Here is a 12,518-nt window from a genome sequence, read left to right as displayed (position 1 = left end):
GTGAAAATTACCTCATTTTTCTTACATTTTGAGGCTGTTTTTCTTCTTTTTTTCAATCTACACATATTGCTGAGCCTTTATTTCACCTCAAAATGGATTCTAAGAATTCCAATGCTAATAAACGTAAGCAGCAGGTTTCTCCTCCTTCAGCAAAGTCTAAGATGGTAGAGTCTTCAGACCCTGCTCTTGCTCTAATTTTGGCGGAAATTAAAGCACTACGCTTGAATACTGATACAATTGCTTCAGAAGTCAAAAATAACCGCAAAGATATGGCCTCTATGTCAATGAAAATTTCTGACAATGCCATTAAAATTCAGGATAATAAAAATAAAATTGACACTTTTACACCTTTACTGGCCAAAATTGTTCCAATGCATACTCAACTGTTGGGCATGGAAAATCGTAATAGGCAATACAACCTGCGTATTTTTAATTTGCCTGAAGAAGTTGAGGGGACAAGCTGTTGTTTATATCTTGAATCTCTTCTACCGGGCTTTTTGAATATTCGCTGGAAAATTTGAGATTAATAAAGCCCACAGAGTCCCTTCCCATCGGAATCCTAGACATACTAAACCCAGGCAAATGATTTTCAAGGTTCAGCGTCATCATCATTTGGTCCTCATTCGCAAGGCTGCAAGAGAAATTCCTTCCTTATTAGTGAATGGGACCAACATTTTTATTCACGAGGACTTTGCCAAAGAAACTGTTGCTATTCGAAAAGAGTTTTCTGCCTATCGTCCACAGCTGCGACACCTTGGATTTAAATATGGTCTTTTTGATCCTTCAACGATGCGTGTATGGAAAGACAATGTCTCCAAATCTTTTCAACGTCCTGAAGATCTTCGTTTGTTTCTTGATCAGCAAGCTCCTCCATCTATGGATACTCAGGATCCTAATACTTGACTTCGAGTAGCCTGACTTTTCTTGTCACATCTTTGCATATTCTTATACTTATGGGCTCCAACGGTTTCTGGCCATTCTTGTGGAACGGGTGTGCGTTTCCTTGTCCATATTTATGTTCCTTGTTTGTCTCCTTTCCTTTTTTGCTTTCTTCCTATTGTGTCTTTCCTTTTCTTACTCTCTGCATAGAGTCGCTCCTTTTCTATGGCTGTTTCTCCATTCCTCTTTTTCTGTGTCATTCTTTTGTCCTTTTCTCTTAATGCACAATGGCTAATATTCATAATGTTAAAATTGTTTCTCTTAATGTTAAGGGTTTGAGGCATCCGGTAAAACGCACTAAGATCTTCGATTACCTGGGTGCGTGTAAAGCTGACATTTGTTTTATTCAAAAAACGCATGTTGATGATAAAATTCTCCAATATATGAAGAAAAAATGGGTTGATAATATTGTTTCCTCCCCTGCACAGGGAAGGAAAAATGGGGTTGCAATTCTCTTTGCAAAACGGTTACATTGTCAGATTCTTAGTAAGTTTACAGACTCAGAAGGTAGATTTATAGTGGTTAAGGTTAAAATTCACGACTCAATTTTCTTTTTGCTTAATGTTTATGGTCCTACGGCTGACGACCCTTCTTTCTGGTCTGCTTTAACTTCTGAGGTACTGAAGTTGGGGGCAGGTTCCTTTGATTGTTGGGGGGGATTTTAATGCAATTATTGATCCGTTACTAGATAGGCTTTCCACTACAAAATTCCGTCCTTCTAAAGTGTTTCATGCCTTTAAATCTTTCCTTCACACAACCAAATTAGCTGATATTTGGAGGTTACACTTTCCTACAGAGAAATGGTTTTCCTTTTTCTCTAATCCCCATAATTCTCATTCAAGGATTGATTATTTTTTGCTTTCACCTTCTTTACTTCAATCAGCCACCAACCCTGTTATAGGTAATATTGATGTTTCGGACCATGTATTGATTTCCTTTGTGTTAAATATTTCCTCTACTTTTACTAAGCAAAATCGTTGGCGTATGAACACAAATATAGTTCTCAATGATAAACATAAGTCCAAACTTTTACAAACTATTCAAGACTATTTTTTATTCAACCCAGAAGGTTCAACTTCTATTGTGAATAGGTGGGATGCCTTTAATTCCTACATTAGAGGTGCCACTATTTCTATTATGGCACATGAAAATAAACAATTTAACTCTAATGTTAAACATTTGGAAAAACAAATTGCTAAATATGAACGTTTATTTATTTCCTCTAATGACCTTCAGTACAAATCTAAACTGCAGAAGCTTTGTTAGGAATTTAATGCTATACTTAGTACTAGAGCAGGAATCCAACTTACAAAATCTAATGCTAAATTTCACTTTAACACCAATAGATCTGGAAAACCTCTTGCAAACTATTTACGTATTAAGAGGGACAAAACTCAAATAACATCGATTCGTGGTCCTAATGGTCGAGTTGCTATTTCCCATAATGATATTGTACAAGAATTTTTAAATTTTTATTCTCATTTATATAGTAAACCAGTACCCTGTGATGACTCTTTAATTGATTCCTTTTTAAATCAGTACAAATTACCTCAAGTCTCTCCTTCAGACAGATTAAGTTTAGATTCTCTGATTACTTCTGATGAAATTCTACTTGCTATTAAATCACTTCCCAAGAACAAATCCCCAGGCCCAGATGGTATCCCTGCTGAATTTTATAAAGAATTTCAATCTTACCTTTTACCTTATTTAAGTTCACTTTTTTCCCATTTTGGTTCCTCTGGCACTATTTCAGGCTCCTTTACGGACGCTTTAATCATTGTTTTGCCCAAACCTGATAAGGACCCTACCCTGGTTGCTAATTATCGTCCTATTTCCTTAATAAACCAGGATTGTAAACTTTATGCCAAAATTCTTGCCATTAGATTGGCTCCCATCCTTCACTCCATCATTCATCCAGATCAATCTGGTTTTATGAAAAATAGGTATTTGGCTAACAATACTAGATCCCTCTTACACGTTATTGAGCAGAGTCCATATCTTGCTTCCCCTGCGGGAGTGACGGCTTTGGACGCAGAAAAAGCTTTTGATAAAATTCATTGGCAGTTATTGTTTAAAACTTTATTGTCCTTTAATTTTGGTGCTCATTTTATTCGTATGATTTCTGCTTTATATTTTGCCCCTACTGCTCGTTTGTTTATTAATGGTCAAATTTCCACTCAATTTTTCCTCTTTAGAGGTACTAGGCAGGGTTGTCCCCTTTCTCCACTATTGTTTTTAATGGGAATTGAGCCTTTCCTTAATTATATCCGATGCAATGATAATATTCAGGGGATTGCGATAAATGATGTCATGATTAAAACTTTGGCCTATGCTGATGATGTTTTATTGTTTATTAGTAATCCACTTTCTTCTGTTCCCTCCCTATTAGGCATTATTGGAAAATATTCACTGGTTTCTGGCTATAAGTTAAATGCAAGTAAAACAGATTTTTTTCCCTTGAACGCTTTTTGTACCCCGGATATGCTACCAAACACAGATATTATTTGGCAGAACAGTAAGCTGAAATACTTAGGTATCCTATTTGCCTCCTCGTTACCTGCTACTTTAAAACTTAATGGTGATTTTATACTTGAATATATTAAGAACAAAACGTCCAAATGGTCTCCCCTTTTCCTCACCTGGTGGGGTAGAATGGAAGCTATAAAAATGAATGTTGCACCAAAAATTTTCTACTCATTGGCCATGATTTCCACTCAGTTTCCTCTCAAATTTTATAAAGATATTGACTGTTATCTAAATTCCTTTGGTCTAATAAGGTTCCTCGTATTGCTTATAAAAAATTAAAACTCCCTAAGTCCCAGGCTGGCTTTGCTATTCCGGACTTTTACCTATACCATAAAGCTTTTATTTTAAAGCAAAGCTCCTTATGGTTTACAACCTCTCATATGATCACTCCTCCAATTTGGCTTGATATTGAATCTTCAATTGTTCATCCCTTTTCATTGCCCTCTTTACTGTCAATGTCTTCTACATCCAAGGTTATTCATAAGTCCTCTATCATCAAATCCTCTAGATTAATAATTAATGATTTGGATTCTAATTTTGAGTTACCCTTACTCTCCACAGTCCTTGTCTTTATGGCACAGTGCTTTACTTAACCTAATAAGAAACATTAATTTCTGGTCCTCATGGATTTCAAAAGGAATTTTTTATCTCAAAGATGTCTTTTGTGGTACTGCTTTTATTCCTTTTGAGCAACTACGGTTAAAATTTGATATCCCAGCATCTGATTTTATAAAATACCAAGCCTTATGTAATTCAATTTTGGACTCTTTTCCCAATGGTATTCCTTCTTCCACCACTAATGACCTATTAACTTACCTTACAGCTGTTACATTGTCCCCCAAAGCTGTCTCGGTATTTTATAAAAAATGTACTTCCTTCCAGGGCTCCAATGTTGGTACAATATCATCTTTTTGGAACACTGAGTTGTCCATTTCCCTATCAGATGACATATGGTCATCAATATGGCTTAACAGTATTTCTGGTTGGCTTCCAGTGTCTTTGTATCAAACTAATGCTTTTATTTTATTTAATGCCCTATGGACCCCATTTCGATTATGCCATGCAAAATTGTTACCATCTGATGTTTGTTGGCACAGCACTTCTAGCTCTGGATCACTTCGTCATATGTTACATGATTGCCCAGTTATTTTAAAATTTTGGTCGGATGTTTGGATTGTAATTTCAAAAATTTTACCTGTACAAGATGATATTTCTTATGCTATGTTAATATGTAAATCAGTTGCCCTTTCCCATCCTCTTAGTGAGTCAGAAACAAAGGTTTTTAATTTCTTAATCACAGCTGCTTTAAAATTCATTACTTTTTGTTGGAAAGATGCTTTTCTCTTTCAGTTCATGCCTGGTGGTCGTGGATTATCTTTACTAGAAAAGGAGCACAGCTGTCTCTTAAAGGCGTTGTTCACAATTCGCAGTCATTTCAATCTTTTTGGTCTCCTTTTGATTCGTATGTTATGCAATGATTCATGGGTTATGTAATGCTGTGACCTCAAGTTCTATTTTGTATTCTGATACTTAATTTCCCCTATGTTACCGGCCTTTATAATTCAATTTAATTATGACTCTATTTTGTTGTATTTTACGATTCTATGATATGTCCCCTACCCCGTCCCTTCCCTCCCTTTTTCTCCCCCTTTCCTACTCCCTGGATTATTGCATTTTATGTTCGCAATTTCATCATTTACGCATATGAGAATTATTCTTTTGTATTGTATTTGTCCAATTCTTCTGTTTGCATATTGTTTCAATAAAATCATTCTGAACTTAAAAAAATACTCTGTCTTCTTTGACTAAATTTACCTTCAATATCTTAGATGACCCCCCTCGATATAATGCATCTCAAATGGGAGCCTGGCTCGAATGCTCTCGGGTTGTCCGCATCTAGAAGTTTATTGGTGACTTAAATTTTATTGCTCAAGTCAGAAATGTAAGCAACTCCCTATATCTAAAATGTAGAACTTCATTATTAAGATATGCAAGTTAATTTTTAATGTTTCCTGAAATGCATTTCCAGAAATATATTTGTACCGATATGACAGTAGTGCCTCCGTTGATTATGGCGAACTAGAACTGCCCAGATCCCCCTCTGGAACAGATTGTTTAATAAAACTTACTGGGGTGCTACCATGAATATGTCTTTTACAAGGGAATTAATGAATTAAAAGCATTTTAATAAATCTTGGAGTCAATATAATGATGAGGATGTGTTAATATTTCATAGAAATGGAACTGTGATGAATTATTCTATGCACATGAAATATTACAAGTGTATTATGTATGCATAGGTGCGTTTATGACAATGGTTTTTTCGCTTTTCAAGATCATAGTATACTTTCATGGGCTTATATTTATTCTGTTTTCTGTAATTCCTGTAATAAACAATTTGTATAAAAATGTTGTTCAGTAACTTGAACTCTTTCAGAAACAGTCCAGAGCCTCCATTACTGCTAACCAATACAATTTAAAAAGAAAGAATAGCCAACTGTGTACATAGCAGTGTCAAGAAGTCTTTAAGAAGTCATCATAAAAATGCAAAACATGGTCTTTACGTCATGAGGTCAGGTGCTTGTAGGGTTCAAAATGAAAATCGGTGGCACCCTGCAAAGACAAAATGTGAGGACAATGGAGTATTTAAATATCATGCAGAGACAAGGAAACGGACATCTGGAATAAGTTAACAATGAGGGGGTAGAATCAAATGTTTGTTTTCAAAGCTCTGCATGCAAAAGTTAGGGACAAGTATTTTTGAAGTTAGGCAGTGGGAATATGTGTGGACTAATCAAGATGACCCTATGTGATCAGTGAAGCACAATATTTCTTATAATTCCCTGTTTTGAATGACTCAAATTGTTGACATGCAACCACTTGGCTTAGGAATTGGGGGTTCATATGCAACATTCCCAAGGTATTACAGTTTGTGGGCCTACAACAAGACATATGGGGCCAGATGTACCACCCTAAATTTCATGCGCAAATGGATTAGCGACCCATTTGGGAATGCACAAATGAATAGGGCCATGTACAATTCCTTTTAGCGAGTCTTAATTTTTATGCGACTCGCTAAATAGGAATTGCGATTCGCTATTAGGAAGGAGCATTTCAAGGGCATCCCTTCCTAATAGCGACTCTCTACCCCATGTATGAATGTTTTGCAACCACAATTGCTGTCGCAATACACTCACGATTTACCGACCTCTTCAAGAGGGAGTGTACTCCTGAGGCACAGCCGGGAGCTCTGTTAGAAATTGTACTTTTTAAAAAAACTTTGTGTGAAATTGATTTTAATAATTTGCGCACCTTTCCCTCACCTGCTAGTCTGGTTGGGGCACTTCTCCCGAATCCTTAACACCCATGCAGCCGATCTGAACGCTACCACGGGGTAGGAAATCGCCATCACTGCCATCAGCGAGCAAGCCTGCTCACAGGCCACGCCCACCTCTCTTGGCCACGCCCCCTCTGACTACTTAAAGCGCCGACGCTCAGCCTTCCCCAGATCCTGTACTCCTGAGGCACAGCCGGGAGCTCTGTTCGAAATTGTACTTTTTTAAAAAACTTTGTGTGAAATTGATTTTAATAATTTGCGCACCTTTCCCTCACCTGCTAGTCTGGTTGGGGCACTTATCCCGAATCCTTAACACCCGTGCAGCCGATCTGAACGCTGCCACGGGGTAGGAAATCGCCATCACCGCCATCAGCGAGCGAGCCTGCTCACAGGCCACGCCCACTTAATCAGGCCACGCCCGCCTCTCTTGGCCACGCCCCCTCTGACTACTTAAAGCGCCGACGCTCAGCCTTCCCCAGATCCTGTACTCCTGAGGCACAGCCGGGAGCTCTGTTCGAAATTGTACTTTTAAAAAAAACTTTGTGTGAAATTGATTTTAATAATTTGCGCACCTTTCCCTCACCTGCTAGTCTGGTTGGGGCACTTATCCCGAATCCTTAACACCCGTGCAGCCGATCTGAACACTGCCACGGGGTAGGAAATCGCCATCACCGCCATCAGCAAGCGAGCCTGCTCACAGGCCACGCCCACTTAATCAGGCCACGCCCACCTCTCTTTGCCACGCCCCCTCTGACTACTTAAAGCACCGACGCTCAGCCTTCCCCAGATCCAGTACTCCTGAGGCACAGCCTGGAGCTCTGTTCGAAATTGTACTTTTTTAAAAAACTTTGTGTGAAATTGATTTTAATAATTTGCGCACCTTTCCCTCACCTGCTAGTCTGGTTGGGGCACTTATCCCGAATCCTTAACACCCGTGCAGCCGATCTGAACGCTGCCACGGGGTAGGAAATCGCCTTCTCCGCCATCAGCGAGCGAGCCTGCTCACAGGCCACGCCCACTTAATCAGGCCACGCCCCCAACACCCCTCTTCCTGCGTAAAATCATGTGCAGCACTCGGAAGTGCAGCAGACGGGCGCAGCGGGCGCGCCAAAGGCAAGCCCGTCTGGGCCCGTCCGGGCCCGGACGGTCCCAGGCCCAGACACTATGCCCATTTCTCTCAAGAAATGCCTGCCTACACCCGAGATAGGCTTCTGGCCCTGAACACACAAAAACATCCCTCCTGCAATTTGTCAGAGAGCGTACCTGAGTTCCTTTTGACTCCGTGGAAGCAGATGACCAGAAGGTTCTTGCTATGGATGATAAATTCCCAACTCCCCTACACCCCTGCACCCAGAGAACTCTGAGCCCAGGAATGAAAGGGAAAGGGGAAGTGTATAACGAACAGAGAGACTGCCACACATATATCTCCTACTCTTCGTTCAGGAAGATCGTCTCCTGTAAAAGTAAGCAAAACATTACTACAGTTCCCCACTAATGCTGGCACCTTCTCCTAACTCTCACTTTAGTTCTCTACTTTCAAGTACCTGAATGAGTGTGGACATGAGCCTCTCTCTAAGTAGATCTTTATGATGGACTGAGACTTGGAAGTTGATGAGTAGTATGTTAATCCAGTCCCAGAATTGAGTTCTACAGATCTTGGAGAATAATCACTGCTGCTAATTCTCAGTTGGTATAATACTGTATATCAATATGCATATCAGGCTATACACTACTATACTTGCTGTCATCAAAGGTGCAGGAAGGATGAAGGTCTAAGCCGCTGGAATTCTCCACAAAGAATCTCTAGCACAAGGAATAAGTCTTTCTCTCAGGAAATTACAAAGTTTTTCTCTACTGTAGTTCAAAATCTTTCACAGGTAGTTTGCCATTGGTACTCAAGAGTTTATAGGTGCTAACGGAGTTGACTTCAACTGCTGAGGCGAAGTGTAAGGAACACTTGCTATGAAAGTTCGTAGGAACAAATTGGCTTCAGAACGTGAAAAGCGCCAACCTCTTACCTCACTCTAGTAGACTTTGGCAGAACGAGGAGAAGTCCTACCAGGAGCGGAGGCGAGATACTGCGCAACTGCTGAGGGTACAAATCAGGAACAGGAATGAAAACGCGCTACACAGTCTGGATAGACTAGCGCTAATGAATGCTGAGGGACGAGGAAGTTTTTGTCTAAAAACAACTGACTGAAAATACTTCGAAAATACGCGCTTTTACAGAAGCGTCTTAATCACAGGAATTAGACCGTTGAAGTGCGCAGAGCGAAAGGCTTGAGCGCACAAAATGGCCGCCACGGAAGACTAGAGCGTTAAAGCAACTAGTCAGTGGCACAATCAGGAAATGTCTCAGTACATCTGGATTGCGCTACAAGTTGTCTCCAAAGACCGACAGAAAGGGTGTAATTGGAACCTATTTTAGTCTTAAGGCGAACCCTAGGTGCCGAACTCTCCACCACCCGCTGGGACCTGACACAATTACACCCATATGGGCGATAACCCATTTACCGGCTGCCGTCTCTGCAATCCTCCTGGCACAGACTCGGAACCCGGTGGCCTCCAACTAGGCCTACTCAACTGCAGGTCGCTTGTCAAACACGCCCACGAAATAAACCTCCTGATCTCAAACCACGCTATGGATATTCTGTTTCTCACTGAAACATGGCTCACTCCCAACAACGGCCCTGACATTGTCAACGCACTCCCTCCAGGCTATCAAATCTGCTCTCTGAATAGACCGCGTGGTAGAGGAGGTGGCCTAGCCATAATATTCAAGGATGCCCTCACCTGCAGAATCTCTGATGGCAACATCAAAGACTGTGAAAGCTGCCACTTCTCCATCCAAATCTCACCAGTAACATCTTTGTCTGGACTGCTTGTATATCGCCCCCCCGGCCAACTCGCCGAATTCCCTAGCAAGCTCATCGACCATATCACCCTCGAGTGTACGACCTCCACTAATTATCTCTTACTAGGGGACTTCAATCTCCATTTTTTGGACCCAGTCGACACTCAAGCTGCCGAACTTTTACAAGATATCTCCTCCACTTCCCTCTGCTTAAAGAACCCACAGGCCACTCACGACAAAGGACAGTTACTTGATCCCATCTTCACAAACATTCAAGACCTGAACAACCGCGCTCACCTCCCTCTCCCCTGGACCGACCATTTCCTGGTCCCCTTTGAATGGCACATCAATATTCCCCCACCCCAACCTCCCAAAATCAGAGCCCTTATCAGACGCTGGCACAAACTGGTCCCAGATGAATGGGCAGCCAAACTTAGGGAAGATATCCCCCCCCTCTCAAGACACCATTACTGCCGATACTGAATTTAATACATGGGTCACCCAATCTCTGGATTGCCTCTTCCCGAGATCCAGCACCCTTAAACGTACCAAGAGAGTCAACCCCTCCCCCTGGTACACCCCCGAATTGAATCTCTTACGGAAGGAATGCAAGAGAAATGAACGCACATGGAGGAAAGACAAGACGGCAGACAAGAAAGGCATATTTCGTGCCTCCTTAAAATCTTACAAATGGGAGCTCCACAAAACCAAGAGCGCATTCTACGAAGATAGAATTAAAGACTCCTCTTGCTCGGCCCATGAAACCTTTGCCATTCTTAAAGAACTCCTTCATGCTCCAGACCCCCCTGCGAAACCTCTGGATCCCAAAGCAGCGGAAAGTAAATGTATTTAACTGGCCACTTTCTTCGACGAGAAAATTAAAAAAATTCTCGCGTCCCTACCCCACTTCGACGCCGGCCACACGAACGGGGATCCTTCCAACTCTCCCCACTACCACACTTATTCCCCCGATGGCCCCTCACCCCTTCTCGACACCTTCGGCCCAGTATCCACGGAAGAGGTAGGCGCGACACTGGCAACAATTAAAAGTGGATCCCCCAGCGACCCTGCCCCGCTTCGCTTCCTGAAAAAAGTGTCCAGCACCATCATCCCTCCTCTCACGTCCCTCATCAATACCTCCCTTTCACAGGGAGTAGTCCCTCCCAGCTGGAAAGCGGCGATGGTCAAAGGTCTTTTGAAGAAACCTTCACTGGACCCCCAGGACCTAGCCAACTACAGACCAATCTCCCTCCTCCCAGGAAACAGTAAAATTACGGAGAAGCTAGTGAATAAAAAACTATCACTATTCCTAGAAAGTAACAACTTACTCAGGAACTCCCAGACAGGTTGCCGCCCAGGCCAGGGCACCGACACCGCCCTCCTGGCGGCAGTGGAGAAGGCCAGAAGCATTCTGGACACAGGAGGATCAGTGGCAGTGATCCTCCTGGACCTCAGTGCGGCCTTCGACACTGTAAACCACCAGACCTTAATCCAACGACTGGGAGACATTGGAGTAAGGGGCACGGCCTTGAAGTGGCTCATGTCTTTCCTGGATGGCCGCTCCTTTCAAGTCTGGGAGAATGACAGCCACTCCCCCGCAATCCCCCTCCGCTGTGGAGTACCGCAGGGCTCATCTCTTAGCCCTACGTTATTCAACGTTTACATGACCCCGCTGGAGCAATTGGTCAACCCGTTCGGCGTAACGATCATCAATTACGCCGACGATACCCAGCTGGTGGTGACCCTCTCACACCTTCACCAAGACCCCTCCGACCTTCACAGCTGTCTCACCGAAATCCACAGCTGGATGAACACCTCAGCGCTGAAACTGAATGGGTCCAAGACCGAGATCCTGCTGCTCGGACATAAAGGGCCCTCCTTGCCGCCTAACATCTGGCCTGACTGTCTAGGTGACCCCCTGCACCCAAGGAGAAGGTTAAGAGCCTGGGCGTATGGCTCGAAAAGGATCTGAGCTTCAGAACTCAGGCCAAAAAGACGGCAGGAATATGCTTTGGACTCCTCAGGGCATGCAGGAAGGTCTTCCCCCTGCTTCCTGCCACTTCCCGGAAACTATTGATCCAGGGCCTCATCTTGGCGAGGCAAGATTACAGCAATGCAATCTACCTGGGTGCCCCTGAAGCTACATTCAATACTCTGCAGAGAATCCAAAACGCCGCGGCCCGACTACTTACTCACACCCCAGCCAGATCCTCGGCAAAGCCAGCTCTGAAGCTCCTTCACTGGCTCCCAGTCAGAGAAAGGGTTGCTTTCAAAGCCCTCTGTCTGGCCCACAAAACTCTCCATAACAAAGGTCCACCCATCCTCAATGAATTCATCACTCCCTACAAAGCGACAAGAGCTCTTCGATCAAGCGGAGAGAACCTCATCACTGTCCCCAGAGTAAAAAAGCTCGGTCTGGAGGACGCCGCTTCTCGGTACACACGGCCAAACATTGGAACAGTCTCCCCCGGAGACTAAGAACTGAACCCAATCTCCTTCAGTTCAGGAAGGCACTGAAAACTCTTCTTTTCCCCTGATTCCTAACCCCTTCCGCTGCTGTTCCCTCATGAATTCAGGTTCAAGCGCTGGGATGCTCAAGGGCTACTACGCGCTCTACAAAAACCTTAAATAAATAAATAAATAATGCACTCGAAAATGGAAAGGGGTCCCAGGAGACTCCTTCCCCTTTGCAAATGCAGGGGAAAATATTTTTTAGGGGCAGGCAGTGGTCCCAGCGACCACCACCTGCCCTTAAAAAATGAAACAAAATAGTTTCATTTTAAAAAGAAAATGCAACCCCTTTTCCGCATGGACTGCATTCAAAAAAATGCTTTATTGAAAAGCAGTCCTAGACATGGAGGT

This window comes from Lissotriton vulgaris, chromosome 6, assembly GCF_964263255.1.
Source record: "Lissotriton vulgaris chromosome 6, aLisVul1.2, whole genome shotgun sequence".
In the NCBI taxonomy this organism is placed as follows: domain Eukaryota; kingdom Metazoa; phylum Chordata; class Amphibia; order Caudata; family Salamandridae; genus Lissotriton; species Lissotriton vulgaris.
Note: the sequence above shows the minus strand (reverse complement) of the source record.